The 20,182-nt window shown below is 41.2% G+C and overlaps 1 protein-coding gene across 2 annotated transcripts in view; it reads left to right on the top strand.

Annotated features, from left to right (window-relative positions):
• The window catches only part of msi1b (musashi RNA binding protein 1b), a 149,102-nt gene that overhangs the window by 27,556 nt on the left and 101,364 nt on the right, over positions 1-20,182 (top strand). Inside the window, exon 1 of one of the 2 annotated variants that reach the window (XM_060843743.1) lies at positions 12,192-12,275. The exons of the other annotated variant lie outside the window; for it this stretch is intronic. The gene's annotated coding sequence lies outside the window, so the exon portion shown is untranslated. Of the gene's footprint in view, positions 1-12,191; positions 12,276-20,182 lie in introns of those variants that run through there. 2 annotated transcript variants of the gene reach the window in all.

The raw sequence follows: 20,182 nt of genomic DNA on the forward strand, positions 1-20,182 counted from the left end.
CCCTGTTGACACACTGTCAACCTGTAGGCTAATAGCATGCAGCATGTTCTTGGCTCCATCCTATATATAGGCTGTTGTTGGTGTAAGGGCTTACATTTCTGTCCTCCTGCTATGGCTCAATGTTTAAATCATGATGGTGGCTGACACCTAGCGATTCAAAATCGAAGTTAGATACAGAGCAGGGAGGTCAGAGCTGGATCTGTTATTTAGAGCCTACTGCTATTCAACCCAGCTTCCTTTTACTGGTGCTTATACTTCACATGAACTTCCTTCCCAGTCATGATTTATCTGAACTTGGCCAAGCTTACAGTTTGCTCCCAGAGATGACCAGCCTTGCATTTATATAGGGCTTTGCAAACCACCTTGACTTCTCTTTCAACCAATGTTAAATGTTTGAAATCTCAAAAGTACAGTAGTCAGTTTTCACACAGCAAGCTCCCATAGTTATGTGATAAAGACCATCTGTTGTGGTGTTGGAGGAATAATTCTGAAGTTATCTCTTTCAAAAACAGAACTCCACCGCTTTTAGAGTACGATAGAATGTTTTGCAGCCCTAAAAGCTGGCACCGCAGACAGTGCAGCACTTGTTGTGTACTGCACTGGAGAGTTGGCCTTGATTTGTGTGCTCATGTCTTTGGGTAAGACCTAGGCCTGAACCATATGACTCAACAAGATTATGTTGGGGTGAAGAAGGGATGCTCAACTTTGGTCCCAATTTGGAAAGAACTTGAATGGAAGATAGGAATTAGTTTGTTTATATAGAATTACGTAGAATTTGAGGCACAGAAATGGGCCATTTACTCTAAATGGTCTGTGGTAGTGTTTACGTGTCAAATTAGCCTCTTTCCAAACCTCCCCTTTTCACAATCTGGTGTTACCTGGCTCATTCTGAAATTCCACATGCTTGTGATCTCCATCAATTTTTTTTTCTCTTTCTTAATTCCACACATCCCAGCCAAATTTTGGATCCATATAAATTTTTGTACCCTATTCTTTCCCATCTTGTTGGGTTCCATCTTTTAAAAACCTTGCTGGCTTTCATGAATCTGTTAATTGGATTTCCGTCTCTCTGACTGCAGAGTGCTATACCTGCAGTTCTGAGTTAAAACTCTCAACACCAGGTTATAACCCAATAGGTTTATTTTGAAGTACAAGCTTTCTGAGCGCTGGAATTCGAAATTAACCTGTTGGACTATAAGCTTGTGTGATTTTTAACTTTTGTCCACCCCAGTCTAACACAGGCACGTGCGTGTGATTCAGTTCTGAGAGTACAGCTGAGTCGGTTGTGGAGACATTGGGTTATTAGAGTCAGCATCCCGTGCAAGTGGAAAGGCCACACGTTTTGCTGAGGGAAAGCAATGTCTGGTTTGCTGATGGTGCTTTGCAGACTTTTAATGGCTGAATGCAGATCTGCTCTTGCTTCCGATGAGAATGAGGCTGTGCTTTGCTTTGCTTGGACCAAAGGCAGCTATTGTTTGAGGCAACTTGAAAGGCGCGAGAGGAAATTGGATTCTGGAATTCATAAATAAGGATTACCGCATTCTTCTATTTCTTTTGATGTTGTCGAGCGCTGCTCTATTCAGAGCTCAGCTGTGGAAGCTGGCATTCACCCCCCCAACCCCCCCCCCCCCCCCACACTCCCAAACCCCAGTCTGAATGAGCTACTTCAATTTAAAGACCATCTGAGTGGTAATTGAGAATTGGGGTCCAGGACCCCAATGTCTCGGGATGGAAATTTCCACTTGCCAACTCGCCCTAGGGCAAGTTACTGTTTGGCTCAGCCTTCAAATAGAAAACAAAGGAAACCACCAGCCTGTGTGTAATGCTAAAGTGTTCATCTCTCCACCCCAAATCCCTTTGATCTTTACCCTTCGTAGCTTCTTTTGTGTCTGTATCGGTGAATCTTTGTTACAGTTGTTCTCAGTTCATTGCTTCCTTTTTTTTACTTGCACTAGGGGTGCATCTTTATAAATGCTAGTAGTTTGTTGCTTAATTTTCGCTCCTTCCCACCTTGAGGTGTTGACACTTTGCTGAGGAGTGGTTTCATATTACTTTCAGTGTCTTGCCCATTTATGTGCGACTATTGTTGTAAGCCAAGTTACACTCCCGCATCCAAGTGTTACAGAACCTAATGTGGATAATGCTGTTCTTGCCTTATTTGTGTTTTTCAGTAGCCCTGGGTGCAGGTAGGAGAGTGTATGTAAATATTGGGATCTTGTGATGCAGTGAGATCCATGTGCGAGTATACTTTCTCTGAACCTCCGATATATCTGATTTTGGGATGTGAGCATTGCTGACAAAGCTAGCATTTGTTATATCCTACTTGTTCTTTGAAAAGGTAATGGTGAACTGCTATAGTCCACTTGATACAGCTATACTTAGAGCTGTTTAGTTAACTAGCAGTTTTACACAGTGTAGTGGTTTGCTAAGCTATTTAAGGGTCAATCCCATTGTGTGTTTGACGTGTATGTAGGCCAGAACTAGTAAGGATGGCAGATTCCTTCCACTGAAGGACATGAGTATACCAGATGGCATTTTATGGCAATTCAGTAGTGTCATTTGTTTTTACGGAGATCTTTTTAAAACAAAATTCTACATGAAATAATTGCATTTAAATACCTCCAGGTTCTGTGACAGTTGTTGAATCCTGTGGCAGGGGTAAATCAATAGAGTTACAATGGCAGACACTTGAAGGGATGTTTCAGAATACACAATACATAAAATCTAATGAGAAAGGAAAAGTTTCCAAGTGATGGACCTATCGCCTGTGATTAACTTTTCAAAAGAAAGTTAAATGTAGTGTCATATTTGAAGAAAAAAACTTAATTGAGCATGGGTGGGTAGCAAGCAAAGATAGATAAGATGATTTTCTTTCGATATTTTTAAAAAATTGATATTTATTCTATGGAAAGTGTGTCTGGGGGATTAATGGGAAGGGCAGCTGAATTGAACAGATACTTTGCATTGTTCAGCATAGAGAATACAAGAACATTATTAAATAGCTATAAATCAGAAAATGAAAGGAAGGGAGGAACTGGAGAAATCCGCAATCATCATGGGAATGGTACTGAGCAAATGGTTAGAGCTGCATGTTGACAAGTCCTTGGATCCTGACGAGCTTCACCTTAGAATCTGGGAAAAAGCCCTCATGAGAGAGTTGGTGTTTTTGTCTTTTAACTTTCAAAAATTCTCTTGATTTGAGGAAGATTCAATTAGAACGAAAAGGCAGATTAAATAGCGTTATTCAAAAAGGAAAGGAAACAGAAAGCAGGAAATTACAAGGTAATTAGCATGACATCAGACATAGGGATAAGTGAAGATGTTACAGCAGGGCACTTTGAAAGTTCGAGGTAATCAAGCAAGTCAACGTGGTTGTGTGAAAGGGAAATCATGATTTAATTTATTGGATTTTTTTTGGGGTAGTAACATGCTCTGGATAATGTTGAACTGATGGAAGTAGTGTACTTAGATTTTGAGATGGCATTTGGTAAGATGCCATGTCACAGGTTATTGAAATAAGAACTTGAGGTGCAGGGCATGACGTACAGAAGATTGGCCAGGTAACAGAAAACAGTAGTCCTAAATGGGTCACGTTCTGGTTGGCAAGATGTAATGAGTGGTATCCCACAAAGATCGCTGCTAGTGCTGTTAACAATTTATGTAAATTACTTGAAGGTACTTGATTGAATTGGAGGTATGGCTGCTTATCTTTGCAACATCAGCAAATCTACGTAGGGAAAATAAGTAGTGAAGAGGACATAAGGAGCTACAATAGGATGTAGGTAGGTTAAGTGAGTGGGCAAGTGAATGGAGTATAATGTGGGAAATTATTTAATTGTTAATTTTGGCAGGAAAAATAAAAAAAACAAAATGGTGTGAGATTGCAGAGTCTCAGATGCAGCGGGATCTGGATGTCCAAGTGTGTGAATTGCAAAAGATTGATATGCAATTGCTGTAAGTAGTTAGAAAAGGTAATATTATATTATCATGTATTGAGAGGGAATGGAATATGAACTCAGAAACATTGTACCTCACTCAGGGCAAGAGTGAGACTACATCTAGACCACTATGTTCAGCATTGGTAGAAGAATACAAATACTTTGGAAGTAGTTCAGAGATGGTTTACCATTACCTGGTTATAGTCTTATGAGGAAAGTTTGGACAGGCTAGGCCTATATTCACTGGAGCTTTGAAACATTATAATCCTGAGTGATCTTGACAGGATAGATGTAGAAAGATGTTTTCTCTTGGAAACTCTAGAATAAGGCCAATTGTTTAAAGTAAGAGATTGCCCATTGAAGATGATGAAGGTTCTTTTTCCTGAGGGTCACAAGGCTTTTGAACATTCTTCCTCAAAAGTGGGAAAAAAATGTTTTTTAAAAAGCAGAGATAGATATTGATGAAGTTCTTGATGAACAAGGAGGCATCATGGTGGCTCAATGGTTAGCACTGTTGCCTCACAGTGCAGGGACCTAGGGTCGATTCCAGCCTCGGGTGACTGTCATAGAGTCATAGTCATAGATGTGGAGTTTGCATATTCTCCCCATTTCTGCGTGGATTTCCTCTGGATGCTCTGGTTTCCTTTCTCAGTCCAAAGATGTGCAGATTAGGTGAATTGGCCATGTTAAATTGTCAACTGTGTTCAGGGATGTGTAGGTTAGGTACATTAGTCAAGGGAAATGTAGTATAATAGGGTAGGAGAATGGGTCTGGGTGGGTAACTCTTCAGAGTGTTGGTGTGGACTTGTTGGGCCAAATGGCCTGTTTTCACACTGTAGGGATTCTATGATTCTAAGGGGGTGAAAGGTTATTGGTGGTAAGCAGGAATATGGAGTAATCTGATCAGCTAGGATCTTACTGAATGCTGGAGCAGGCTCTTGAGGAGTCTGCTCCTGCTACTAATTTGTGTGGGTTTATGTGAAACTTTTGTTTCTGGACATCTGGATCACTAGTCCAGTGACGCATTAGCGTGTTACTCTGTTCTTGAATCTCCCTTAGTCAATGACTCACTTGGGTCAGGAGGTGGGAAGAGAGAAAATGTGGCCCTCTTCTCTTCCATTGTTCCAATGTCACTACTTTCACCTTTAACCTCCCATGGACAGTGGCAAATGGACAGTGACCCATTCAACCAATTTTCCTCTTTTCTTCCTGGCCTTATTTCCATATCTGCTCACCCTGAAGTGATTGTCTTTGCTTTCAAAATTCAGTTAATGTTTCAATCAGCACAGTGAAAGAAATTGCTTATTTGATTGATTTCTCTTTCTCTTAGCTTCTATCTGCTGTTCTCTGTCATGTCTTTGATCCTTGCTGAGGGCAGCACACAAAATAGACCTAAATACTGACTCTAGTCTTATGAGACTATGATTAAATCTTTGGAGTAGGTCTTAAACACAAGACTCAGACTCGAAGGAGAGGCCACTCCCACCAAGCCTGTAGTGATACTTAAACTTCATCATAAAATCTCTTCTTGAGGAATAGTACTCTGAGATTTGAAATGACTGCATGCTGTTTTCCCCGATTTATGTTATTACTCCAAATCATGTCTGGCCGCAGCAAATTCTTCTTATGAAAACAGAAGGAGTTTTGTTGTTTGCTCTTCGCTTAAAGTGCACGTATCTTTGCAGTGTTTTGATGTGTTGGGTTTTTGGAGGTCAGGTCTTTTCTATATCAGTGCTCTGGTGGAGGGTGGTGGGGCAGAGGTTAACCTGCGTGTTTGTCGTCAGCACCTCTCCAGCATAAAATCACCTTGACAGCTGTGTTGCATGCAACAAAATACACACTTTTTTTCTTGTGAGACTGTATCTATTAATATTACCTGGACTGATTTGTTTGGAGAGACTGAGTTTTGCGCTTGATAGAAAAGCAAAGAGAGATTGGTTTACAGTGATGAGTTATGACTGAACATAATTCGAGTGATGGTGCCTCCTTCTTCCACTTAAGAGAGAGATTTTCTGGTGTACAGACAAAACAAGTTGTCCACTCCAGCCCCATTCTGTTTGTATGGGTGACACTGAGATGGAACCAACCATCTTTCTTTCTGGTCAATAAAAGCAGGGGAAACGTGGGGCAGGATGTTTGTGGTGGGTAACAGCGGAATAGTTTTTGAAAATGGAATGTGAGAGCATGTTGGAAATCTCCATAAACGATGGCAGCACGGTAATGATGGCTACGTTTACCATGAGGGTGTGTGGCGGTCCCGAGGTGGATTTCAGCACTTATGGATGATAGTGGTATTTGGTGTGCATGTGCTTGGCTTTGCGCGTGTGCATGCACATTTGGCTGTTGTTTGCCATGCTTTATTCTTAAGTATATCAATTTGAGGTTGGCTGGGCTGATTCACATAAAAAGCTACTATGACATAATCTAGCTCAATGACATCTGTGACTATTTACAGTACATGTGGGGCACACATCGTCTCATCTCTGCTGGCAACAAACTGCAAACTGTGGAATGATGAAGAAAGTGGAGAGACAAAGAAGCTAGTTTAATCTCTTTGGGATATTCTGCAAAGAAGCTGAAATATATTTGATTTTTAAAATTATATTTTGGTAATAGTTTAGTTTTCACTTATTTTGCAGCTCAATAGGGAACTGTAAAAGAATAGACTATCAATATCTAGTAAAAACAAGCAAAGATCTCTGTATTCTTCCTAGCTGAGAGTGGGCATAACTTTAGCTTTGTAATATGTCAAGCAAACTATGGCTTATAAAAGGGCCATCTTGAATTTGGCAGATGCTGGGGATCAAGCTTGCACTTCGGGACTACTGTAGGGGACAAGCAGTGATTTTTGGGAATGGAGAGATTGATAGGGGAGTGAGCCTAGCACCAGAGGAAAGGCAGCTTGAATCATTTGATGAATCCATTGTCTGTTCGCATTCAAGAGGATTGAATGGGAGATTAATGCCTCTTCCACCGTCCTTAACCTTTATGGACATGCTGAGTTCAATATTGGTTGCCATAGGAAGCAAGGTAAAATAAACAGTGGCATTCCATTAATCATTCTTTTCTCATCATCCTCCACTCAGCTTTGTTTCACTGTTTCCCACACTGTTGGTCTGTCTAAGCGGAGTAGCAGTGGAATAGATACAGTATAAGAGATTTGTCTTAAATTTTATTTCCAATGAGAGAAAAAAAGATGGTAAAATAAGTAAATTGCTTCAGTGTTTATTGTAGTAATTGTATATCACGAGAGACAGATTTGAATTTAATATAGTACCTTTCTGAAGCTCAAAATGCTTGAAAGCACTTCACAATCACTTGAGTATTTTTTGAAGTGTAGTCACTGTTGTAATGTAGCAAACATGCCGTCCAATTTATGCAGAGCAAGTTCCCACAAGCTGTATTGAGATAAGTGTTTTGCTTTCCTTGGTCATCATTTATTGAGAAAGATATATTAACTGTACAGAGTAGAACTTATTTGCTCTTCAAAATTGTACTGTGGGTTCTTTACTTTCACCTACGAGGATTTACTGTTGTATCTGAAAGACAGCCTCTTTTCCAGTGCAGTACTTGTTAGATATTAGGTTGGATGATGTTCCACCCAGCAGCTGTCACTACTGAATCCACAACCATCTGATATGCATGAAACTCATCATGGGCAGAGAGTGGTGTTGTATTAGAGACTTGAGATCTTTAACACACTAATATATTGCTACCTGGATAAGGTTTGGCTTGATGGTACATTTCTGTTAGTTGTTGTGAATTGGAAATTTCAGACTCTTAACCCACTGGCATACCAAAACAGGCAATGATTGCTGAAGCTGCAAGACAGTGCATTGGAGCACCAATTGGCAGAATGTCTTCTATAGCCCACAGTTTTTCTGTGATCATAAGAATGAAGACAACGAGAAGATTGGGCCATTCAGCCCCTCAAGCCTGTACCACTCCTCATTTAGATCATGACAGTACCTCAACCTTATTTTCCTGGCTTTGCTCCATCTCCTTCGGTATAGCAAATAAAAAGCTGTCGATCTCGAATTTTGACTGTTTCCTCAACTTTTTGGGTTTCTGGAACTGTGTGTATAAGGAGCTTCCTTTAAAACCCCCTCTGAATCACTTAGCTCTTATTTTAAGGTTACAGTCCCTCGTTTTGGACTTTTCCATCTGAAGAAATAGTTTCTTCCAATGTACACAATCAATCCTTTAATTGTCTTGAATGCTTTAATTATATCACCCCTTAAATTGCTTATATTCGAGGGTATGCAGACGTAGTCTTTAAATTCTATCTTTGTAGCCTCTCTGTTTGGTCTTTGTATCAGTCTGGTGACTTTGATCTTGGAGGGTATACGTGATAATAGTGTATCCTTCCTGAAGTGCTGCATCCAGAACTCAACTCATATACGTAAGGAGTCTAACCCAAACTTTACACAACTTTAATACAGCTTCGCAAATTCTTATTTGAGCCCCCTTGACTAAAAGGCCAACTCTTCATGAGCCACCTAATTATATTTGTACTTCTACATAAGTATCTAGAGGTAAAATCCCAATTGCATTGGGTTTAGCAGACCAGATAATGAATCCCTTTTGATGTGAAAGTTTGAATAGTGACTTGCTGTCTCCCATCTGTGGTGATCTTTTGAAGTATTGTCAAATCTGGAAGGAGAATACTTGTCTGCATCTGGTCAGTGATGAAGAAACCGGAACTAAAAATTGGATATAAATGTATTATTTTGGTACTTGGTTTTCTAGGGCAGAGAACTGGAAGATGAGTAGTTAGTTGGCATTCTTGTTTTGGATAGTTATTGAATGACACTGAGCATAGACATGTTGATATCAGCTTGGGGGGAGGGTGGGTGGGTGGTAAAAAAAAAGAGCTGCATCATTCTTATGAACCAAAAGCAAAATTTTTATTTCTTTGTCTTTCAGACTTGAAAGAATTAGTTGTCAAAAGGCTGGCCCTGCTAACTATGCAGCTGGTTAGATTTCTAATAGAATAGTTGTATCAATTATTGAAATGATCATTGAATATTCATAATGTCATTCAGCTTGACATCAGCATACCACTAAGCAATGTACTTAGGAAGTGCCATAATTTCTATTTTTAGAAAGTGTACCATACCACTGGATACAGAATAGTGGTTGATCCTAGTTGTAACAGATTGTGTCTCCCCAGCTGCCTTGGTGTGCCTTGCAGGTTATGGAGGGCAGTCTATGGATAAGACATCTGTTTTTGTCAGGCTTGCATAAGTACCTCTCCTTAAGATGACTCTCGCTTTGTGTCTTGGCTTCCTTTGTGTGCCCTTGTTTTTTCTCCTCTCTCCTATCTTTCTGCACCCTTCTGTTCTTGGATGTGGTTATTTGGTCCTAGTTTGGTGTTTGTGGCACTGTAGATGTTTTGTTTGCTAATGCAATTCCCCAAGGCTCAGTGACTTTCTCTCCTGGGCCTCAAGGAAGTTTTTGCACTCCTGGTTTATGAATTCATTGCTGCTGGACAAATAGGTTGACTGCTGCTGGTTGGTCTCCAGTTTTTGGGAAGTATTGTGACCATCAGTGAGTACTAGATCTGACTTTGGTGTGAATTCCTTTGTAACGCACGGCATATATATTAATCCATGACGTACAGGCAACGATCATGAAAATGTGATTAAAATAAATGACTATCATTTTTGAAGAAGTGAAAATGAAAAATAGTGAGGAAAAGTGGCCCCTGGACCAGTCCTTCAGTGTGATAAGCGCACAAGCTGACACTTTCAGTGACCCTACAATGATCTACTTTTAATACTGGGTCATGCATCTCCAGTGTTTGTTTGTTTTGCCAATGAGATATTAATTTACCTGAACAAAATTTGGTCTTCTTTTGGAATGGCTTCTATTGACACACATGAAAGCAGTGGTATTACCAGGTATGAAGGCTGGGGACAATTCTGGGATTTGGACTAACTGGATAGATAGGAAGTTGACAGTTATGTTGAAAAAAATTGCCCAGTTCTTACTAAATGGTAATACTCATTGAATATCCTGTCATAGCATGTGTGGCGCTAGTAGTTCTACTGTAGCCAGTAGTATTTTGGTGGCAGTGGCCTTGCTAAGAAAAGCAGTAGTGTTTCCAGTAAGCACTTTCAGCAGAGGAATGCTGCTCTACTTATGTTCTGTCCTCTTTGGGTCTCCTGGAAAGCACTGTGCTGAGGCAGCAGGCAGGGTTACCTCTGTTTCCAGAGCTTTGTGAATGCTGCTCTCTTTCTGTTTGGATCTATTCCGCGATGTTGGGGTGTTCTGCCACAGGTTGACTTATTTCTCCCTCTTTCTGTGGGAAGGTCTAAATTCTATTTTTGGAGCATACACTTGGGGATATTGTTTGGATGGGAGTGAGCTGTACAGCTGGACATTACTCTGTGGCAGTGTGGATATGGCTTCAGTGCACTGCACATAAGCAGAGTCTTTCTTTTGTCCTGAAAATTGTAATGACCAGCCAGGTTGGTAAAAGCAAGATTAAATTTTTGCTAAACTGGTTGATTTCAGTTAGCATAGGAGGTGCTGCAACATTTGACTCAAATAATCACTTTTTTTTAGATGACAATCAAATTATTGCTATCTTTGAGCATTTATTCTCTTAACTTGCCTGTGATGAAGGTTGATATTTGTGCTGGATTCAATTCCATTAATGCGGTTTGCCTTTTTGTGTTCAGCTCATTTTCTGCATTGGTGAGGCTACAGAGCCCACTGACTCTGGCTAAAACAGCACAGAATATTGGCACTTGGTGATTTGCACAGCTCAGTCTGTGGGATTCAGGTATCTCCATGATTCTTATACTTTTAAAAAGCAATTGAGCAGACTCATATATTTGCACACCAATAGTCTGTCTGTAATTAAATTTCCATAAAGCTTTGTCCATATTGGTAAAGCCAAATTCTTTGTTCTTGTGTATTATTTGCTCATTAGATTACATGCAACACTTCTACAGCTTCCCGATCCTTTGAACAAAACTTTGCCTCTTAACCCATAACTGTAGTTTCTCAGGACTTTAATCATAGCCTTTATTGTGTCAACCTGAGCCCTACAGTTCTATGGGTTAAGAGGCCATGTGCTAACCTTGCGAGTCCATAGCTCCTGTCAGCACCAGATCCAAAAAGACAACAAAAATAAATCACCGATTGTAATGAAATATGTTTTGAGGAAGGTAATTCAGCTTCTAAAAGGTACGTCAAACATGATCAATGAGCGATTTTAACATACATCACAAACTGAATAGAAATACCCTCCAAAAGCTTGGGTGCTTATTGTACCTCACCAGTGATGATCAGTTTTGATCTTTCGGTATGTGTCGAAGAATGTGACAAGTATGTGAGAGCTCGGATGGTGTCATGGAGCTCTTTCAGTTCCCCACCCTCTGAATGAGAAGTGGTTGGTTGACTGTTAGTTTGCTGTGATGTCTCTATATTTTGAGACCTATATACTTCAGATTTCATGAGACACTTGACTTAAACATGAAAATAAATGTTTGCGTGATAACAATGAAGCATTGATTCAGTGAATGATTGGAATGCCAACAAAATTGACTGAGTTTGTGCTAATAGTTGCTTTTTGCTTGTATGTTAAAAGGTAGATATGAAGAATATCTAGAGTTGGAGAGGACAACCCTCAACCCAGCTTTTGAAATCTTGCTATTTTATTGAATAAAAAGGAATGTGATCATTCAGCCACTGACTATATAGTGAATAGCAGTCCTTTGTATGTCAGTAGGAAAACTACTGATTTTATTTTCTTTTTGCAGAAAAACGAATGGGATTATGATTTCCAAACCTTTAGTTAAAATCCCCTGCAATAAAAATGGCATTTGCCCACTGATCCTAGTTAGTGGCTCTGTGCTCACAAAAGGACCTTTTGAATCAACTCAGCTACTGGGATGATTGAAACATTCTATTTAAAATAATGACTGCGATTTAGAAACAAGTACTTTGCAGAACTGTTATGGACCTAGTGATTTTGTTTTGGAAAAGAGAATCAAAGTTGTAAGCAATTTTGCAGCATTCTCCTCCAGTCAGTCAGGTGAGGTCTGTTTGCTTACATCACAAAGACTTGTAACGTACACTTGCTGGCCTGGTTCCACTCGGCTGTTCAGTAACTCAGAAGATTGGTGAGTCACCAGGAAGTCGAAACATAAAGTAAAGCAAAGCATGAATAGTTTTTTTTAAAGGAATATTTTAAACCGAACAGCTACCTTTATAAGTAGAAGATTACCAAGTAACTTAATCTTTTGAGTGCAGGCACCTTTCAAGGATACCCAAAATAGTGGCTCAACATTGAACAGCAAATTTGGAAGATGTTTGTTCTTAAAGGTAACTATTGTAGATACTTATGTGGATTTTGTTTTGCTAAGAATACAAAAAGCGGCAGGCACTTTCCAGGTTTTTAGATTTAAAAATAGAAATTATTTTTATGGAATATAGGAAATCAGTCTGTAAAATATTGTCGAAGTGTAGTAATTGTATTATTTGCACTTGGCAAACTTGAACAAGCAGTAATAAGATAGACTAGGAGTTGATTTATTTCTTATTGGTTGAGGGATAAATGTCAGCCATGATACCTTTTGAATAGTCATGGGAACTTGTATTCCCACCTGAGTGAGCAGATGGGTCATAACACCATTGCACAGATGCAGCAATTAGGCCATTCAGCCCATCGAGTCTGCTCTGCCATTCAATCGTGGCTGATAAGTATCTCAACCCCATTCTCCTGCTTTCTCCCCATTACCCTTGACTCTCTTGACACTCAAGAACCCATCTATCTCAGTCTTAGATATACTCGACAACCTGGTCTCCACAGCCTTCTGTGGCAGTGAATTCCATACATTCCCCACTCTCTGGCTGAAGAAGTTTCTCCTTATCTCCGTTCTAAAAGGTCTTCCCTTTACTCTGAGGCTGTGCCCTCGGGTCCTCGTCTCTCCGCCTAATGGAAACGTCTTCATAACATCTACTCTGTCCAGGCCACTCAGTATTCTGTATGTTTCCATTAGATTCCCCCCTCATTCTTCTAAACTCCATCCAGTATAGACCCAGAGTCCTCAAATGCTCCTCATGTTAAACTTTTCATTCCTGGGGCCATTCTCGTGAACCTGCTCTGAACCCGTTCCAGGGCCAATACATCCTTTGAGATTTGGGACCCAAAACTGCGCACACTACTCCAAACGTCTGACCAGAGCTTTATAGAGCCTCAGAATTACATCCCTGCTTTTATATTCAAGTACTGTCAAAATAAATGTCAACATTGCATTTGCCTTCCTGACTACTGACTCAACCTGTAAGTTTATCTTGACTAGAATCCTGAACTAGAACTCCCAAGTCATTTTGCACTTGACTTCTGAATTTTTTTCCCCATTTTGAAATTAGTCCATGCTTCTATTTATCTTAGCAAAGAGCATGACCTTTCCCATTATGGACTCCATCTGCCACTTTGCCCACTCTCCTATCCTGCCCAAATCCTTCTGCAGCCTCCCCACCACCTCAATACTACCTGTCCCTCTACCTATCTGTCTCATCCAAAAGGTGACATTCCCTCCCTCCGAATTACCAAGTGCAAGGTGTCAGCCTTGGACGCTGTGCTCAGGTCTGAGGAACGGGGCTTGAATGCACACTTCCTGTCAGCTCAGAGGACGCAGTGCTACTGCTCGGGCTGAATTCTTTTTCTAACAATGTTTTTCTGTGTATATGAACAATTCTGGTTTGACCACATTTATTGTAAATTTTTGGTTTTTTTTTTGAGATCAATCCTAGTGATGTTGATGCACCCATGAAGTGGTTTGGTAGGAAATGCCCAGCAATGATGGGCTGTGTAAGCAGATCATGCTCCTGTGACATTACTGTCCTCATGCTTTGTGCTCAGTTCTTCAAGGGAATGGGATACAGTCTTAAGTAATCAAAGTGAACTGCTGGAGAACAATCTGCCAATAGCAAATACTGCAGTGACAGTGTGACAGTAATTCTGTTTAGAACTACTTAACATATCCAAAGCTGATGATTTTTCAATTTGCAGAGGTAAAAGTCCACTTTCAGGATGCTTGTGGGGTTTGGGATGAAGGCATTTTGCTTGAGATCAGCCTAGTTTAATCAAAAAGCAAATTCTGCATGAGCTTACGACCAATGCACTTTCAGATTTAGCTAGCTCTCTTGCTTTGCGCATGTTTTTGTAATCCAGTACTGTGTTGATATTAGCAATGGTGAGATTAGCAGGATAACGCAGTATTTTCTGTGGTCTGGTTTGTCTTGCTTCCTGTTTTGAAGGGGTTTCAGCACCTTGAAAGAATGCAGCTGTCTGCTGGTTGATGTCTGCTTCTGCTACGTCTGTACGTGCTCTTCTCTGAATTTTCTTCTGGCCTGAAAGCAAAGGATGTCTCTCTCAGCAGATCTACTCAGAGACCATAGGTTCCACCTCTCTGCGGCACATCCATTGTGGGCATTAATTGGTGCTTCAGATAGACATAAAAGCATAATGCATTGAATCCTGGGAGTTTTTGGCTGTATTCCTTTTCTACCGCATTCTATGGTCTTCAGTTCTAGTATTCGCATTATCAAATGTGTAATCTGATCTTGGCTTCTCACAACATGCTATAGGATCTTGGCATGACACAAGTATTGATTGCTTTTGGGAGGATGAAAAGAAAGCAAACCTTTTTTTCCTTTATTTTCACTAACATTCTCTTGAAGGTGCCTACCAGTGGAGCTCTGGTAATTCATCCAAGTGACTACACCTGATCTGAGATGGAGCCTGCCAATAGGGTGTTTTGCCACTGGGAGATGTGGAGGGGGTGCTGCACAGCAGCCAACTTGTTACCAGAACTGAAACGTTTGGGACAAAACCGATACAATCAGTAACTGCATCCTATGCTAAGGTCTCAGCCTGTTTGATCTTGCTCACTCTTTATTGTTTTCGAGGAGAAAGTGAGGTCTGCAGATGCTGGAGATCAGAGCTGAAAATGTGTTGCTGGAAAAGCGCAGCAGGTCTGGCAGCATCCAAGGAACAGGAGATTCGACATTTCGAATCTCCTGTTTCTTGGATGTTGCCTGACCTCCTGTGCTTTTCCAGCAACACATTTTCCACACTTTATTGTTAACAAACTACCCCCTGCATCCTTTTGGGATATCTTGTGTTTATAGACAACAGTAGCTTTTGAGTTCATGAGGCACGCGTTAGATCGAAGTGTCTTGATTGCAGATTAGCATCCAACCTGTTAATCAATTGTCACATGAGTTGAATGGTCAATTTGTTTCTAATGGGGTTGATTTGGGAGGGGACATGTATCAAGACTTTGGGACAAATCCTCTAATGTTTAAAAGTAGCCATATGGTCTTAACTTTAATTGCCTGTTTGAGTGATTTAGTGTCTCATCCACCCCGTGTCAGAATTACCTGAGGATAAGTCCTGTTTAAATATTCGCTGAATCAAAATTGCTGAGCAGGAGTATTGACTCTGCATTTGTGTTTACACTACAGCTCAGGAGCGCTGCTGGAATGATGGTCTCTTGTCCAGTGGCAAAACATTTAAAACTTCCATGCTGTTAAAGGAGAGATTTGCGTTTATATAATAGTTGTTCACAACCTCCAAGCATCTTGATATGCTTTGCAACGTAAAGCAAGTCTGAATTATGGTAGCCAATTGTACATGGTAAGAACCCATTACCAGCAGTATGATAAAGACCGATGTCTGTTGGGACATTGATATTGGCCAGGGCTGAACTTCCCCTGCTCTTGACAAGTCAAGCATTGGGGTTTTTAAAATTCATCTTGAGAGGGCAGAGGCTTAATGTTTCATCTGAAAGCCAGCACCTCTGACAGTGCAGTGTTACCTGGATATGGCAACCCAGGTCAGGATATGGGAGCATATAAGGAAAATAGAAATGCTAGGAAGCTCAGCAGGTCAGGCAATATCTGTGCAGAGAGAAACCAAATTCACATTTTGACTCTAAAGTCCAGCATGTCTCTGTTTCTCTCTCAACAGATGGTGCCAGACCTGCTGAGTTTCTCTGGCACTTGGTAGTTTTATTTCAGATTTCTGGCATCCACAGTGATTTACTTTTATTTGACAGGTTATAAGAGCACCTGATGTGTGTCAGACTTTCCAACAGATTTGTGTTGCCATCATAGGCCCATCAGATCTGCAGAAGCTCTGTCTTTTTACTGTTGAGACTGAGCACGGTGTCAGGGTGTGTCATTAACAAACACCATACGTGATCCCAGAATAGCAAGTGTCATCCTTGCATTGTCAGCAGTGCTCCTGCTGCATGTTCATCTGGGGCTGAAAGGAGATTTAAATTGGTTCCCATTGCACCACAGGAGAGTATTTATTGAAAATAAACTTCGAGTCTGCTTTATGTCTCCTTCTGCTCCTTATGAGTCATACTCCCCGATAGCAAGAACATCATTGTGTAGTTATTTGTATAATAGGAGTTAGAATTTTTCAGCTCAAAGCCCAGTGCCTGTTTGTTTTATTTAATCTTTATTTTTGACCCATAAGTGCTGACTGCCTGGCTTAGGGCTGCCTTGTATTGATGTGATAGCCGCGCTGACTGCTTGACAAGCAATAAAATGGAAAATCGGGACAGCTTATTCCTATAGTGAAGACAAGTGTTTGTGCCTGTCCTCGGACCCTGTGGGATCACTGTTTCAAACAGGAAGTCCTGTGGGGTCACTGAATCCAGATTTCACTGGGCACAGAACTTGATCGTTAAACATTTAAAGAAAAATGTAATTTCTGTCTATTTCCTATCATTGTCAACTGAAGGTGTTGTGTTAGAAATTGGACCTCGCCAAGCCTATTTTGAAGGCCAGTGTCCTGCTGTTCAAATGTACCTGAAGGAATTTGAGTCTAAAATTGGGTCACTGGTTTTATCAAGTGTCCCCTGATGGGTATCCTACTCATGCATTTAATCTAATACCTGTTTCGGATGCTTTTGGCAAATTGGGTAATGTGAAACAAAATACACTCCGTGCCTGAATACTGCGCCACTGAAAGACATTTTTCAATGAGAAGAAGGAACTTACATTTGTAAGGCACCCTTTGCTTTGCAGCAAATGAATTACCTCTGTAGTTATTAGTCTGTGGAGGAAATGTGGCAGCTAAATTACCAGCAGCAGAGCCCAAAGCAGTGACGTGATAATGACGTGATATCTGTTTTTAGCTGGTTAATTGACCAACTGAGAGAACTGCCCTACTGAGTGCTCTGGTTTCCTCCCACAGTGGGGCGGCACGGTGGCTCAGTGGTTAGCACTGCTGACTCACAGCACCAGGGGCCCAGGTTCAATTCCAGCCTCGGGCGACTGTCTGTGTGGAGTTTGCACATTCGCCCCATCTCTGAGTGCAGGTTAGGTGAATTGATCATGCTAAATTGAGAGTCAGGTGCGTTAGTTAGGGGGAATGTGTCTGGGTGGGTAACTCTTCGGAGGGTCGATGTGGACTAGTTGGGCCGAAGAGTGTTACCACACTGTAGAAAATCTAATCTAATCTAATCCTAAAATGTGCAGGTCACACTAAAGTTGCCCATAGTGTTCAAGGATGTGGAAGTTAGGTGCGTTAGTCAGGGGTAAATGTAGAGTAATTACGGTAGGGGAATGGGTCTGGGTGGATTACTGGTTGGAGGGTCGGTGTTGACTTGCTGGGCCGAATGGCCTGTTTCTGCACTAAAGGGCTTCTTCAGAAAATACTCAGTCATTCAGCACAGAAACAAACTTGTCCATGTCTACCAGATTTCCCGAAAACTCTAGTCCCATTTGTCAGCACTTGGCCCATATCCTTCTAAACCCTTCCTATTCATATACTCATCCAGATGCCTTTTAAATGCTGTAATTGTACCAACCTCCCCAATTTCGTCTGGTAGCTCATTTCAGACTGCACTACCCTCTGCATGAAAATGTTGCCCTATAGGTCCCTTTTAAGTCTTTCCCCCTCACCCTAAACTATGCCCTCTTGTTCTGGACTCCCCCACTGCAGGGAAAAGATTTTGTCTATTTACCCTGTCCATGCCCCTCATGATTTTATAAACCTCTGTCAAGTCACCCCTCAGATCTGACACTCCAGGGAAAACAGCCCCAGCAAATTCAGCCTCTCCCTATAACTTGAACCTTCCAACCCAGGCAACATCCTTGTAAATCCTTTTGGAACCCTTTCAAGTTTCATAACATCCTTCCTATAGCAGAGAGACCAGAATTGCATGCACTGTTCTAATGGTGGCCTAACCAATGTCCTGTACAGCCACAACATGACCTCCCAGCTCCTGTACTCAATACTCTGACCAATAAAGGAAAGCATACCAAACACTACCTTCACTGTCCACATCTACCTGTGACTCCACTTTCAAGGAGCTATGAGCCTGCACTCCAAGATCTTTGTTCAGCAACACTCCCAAGGATCTTACCATTAAATGTATAAGTCCTGCCCTGGTTTGCTTTTCCAAAATGCAGCACCTCTCATATTGATCGAAATTAAACTCCATCTGCAACTCCTTGGCCCATTGGCCCATCTGATCAAGATCCTGCTGCACTCTGAGGTAACCTCCTTTGCTGTCCTCTACACCTGCACTTTTTGGGACATCTGCAAACTTACTTACTGTACCTCCTATGTTCATATCCAAATCATTTATATAAATGATGAAAAGCAGTGGACCCACCACTGACCCTTATGGCACACCACTGGTCACAGGCCTCCAGTCTGAAACAGGGCTCCACTACCACCCTCTGACTTCTACGTTTGAGCTTGTCCTCTGTCTAAGAGCTAGTTCTGCCTGTATTCCAAGTGATCTAACCTTACTAACTAATTTACCATGAAGAACCTTGTCCACATGGGTCATGTCCACCGCTCTGCCCTCTTCAATCCTCCTTATAACTTCCAAAAACTCAATCAAGTTAGTGAAGCATGATTTCCCATGCTTAATGTCATGTTGACTATTCCTAATCAGTCCTTGCCTTTCCAAATTACTTGTATATCCAGTCCTCAGGATTCCCTCCAACCTGCCCACCACCAATGTCAGGCTTGCCATTCTGTAGATCCCTGGTTTTTCCTGACCACACTTCTCAAATAGTGGCACCAATTTAACTAACCTCCAGACTTCTAACATCTCATCGGTGGCTATTGATGATCTAAATACCTCAGCAAATGGCCCGGCAATCACTTCCCTAGCTTCCCACAGGGTTCCAGGATACACTCTATTGTGGTCCTGGGGATTTTGTGCATTTTAAGATGTCCAGTACCTGAACTAGTCCCATTTGCTTGCTTTCAGCTCATATCCCTCTAGACCTGTCCTACTCGTTCACCCATTCAATTGTCTTTTAAATGTTGTACCCTTTTCTACCACTTTCTCTGGCAGCTCACCCTCTGTGTGACAAAGTTGCCCCTCTGGTCCTTTTAAGTCTTGCCCCTTCCCACCTTGGGAAAACAATCTTGGCTATTCACCTTATTTATGCCCCTCATGATTTTTAATTTCACCTTTTGAGGTTTAATGCCTCATTTGAAAGAACGTTCCACCGGAATACCTAGATTTCGTGCTAAGGTCTTTGTAAAAGAAAAATCGCAAACTTTCAATTTTGGAAGCGAGTTTTCTGTTATTGAGATGAAGTACAGCAACACTTCCTGCGAAAGCAAAGGTGAACCTGAAGTTCTACCCCTTGGACGTGACAGTATGCCATTCCCTTCCTCCTCACTGGGCAATTTGGTCTGAAATTAATTTATTTAAAATTAGTGTGCAATCGGTGCAAGTGTGACAAATGTTTGGCCAAAATTCTGAGACCCAAGGCCCAGTTACTCTGACTGTTTTAAGACTGAGATGGACCTAACGAAATTTAAACCTCATTAAATCTTTGAAGTATGACGTATACGGTGGCAAATCTCCACCGATTCTTGATTTAAATTCCTGATATCTGAGAATGGCCTTTTATTTGAGAGTATTAGTTGGCTGTCTGTTGGGGTCAATGTCATTAAACCCAATCTAAACCTTGTCACCCTATGTATGAAGATTAGATGCCTTGGCATGGGTTTGGGGTGGAATCTAGGAACATCCTGCACCTCAAAGGCTGCTGTACATGTCTATTGACAAAAGGCAGGGACTTCTGAGAACAGTGTTTCAAGGCAAATGAGATGCACTAAGATTTGGGAGGTGTTTTGAAACAATTGAAGAGCAAATCTAGGGTCTTGGCATCTTAGTACAGCCTGGCTTCTGGCCTATTTAGATCAGATTGCCCCTACAAACAAAATCCTATAT

The sequence above is a fragment of the Hemiscyllium ocellatum genome, chromosome 24 (assembly GCF_020745735.1).
Source record: "Hemiscyllium ocellatum isolate sHemOce1 chromosome 24, sHemOce1.pat.X.cur, whole genome shotgun sequence".
In the NCBI taxonomy this organism is placed as follows: Eukaryota; Metazoa; Chordata; class Chondrichthyes; order Orectolobiformes; family Hemiscylliidae; genus Hemiscyllium; species Hemiscyllium ocellatum.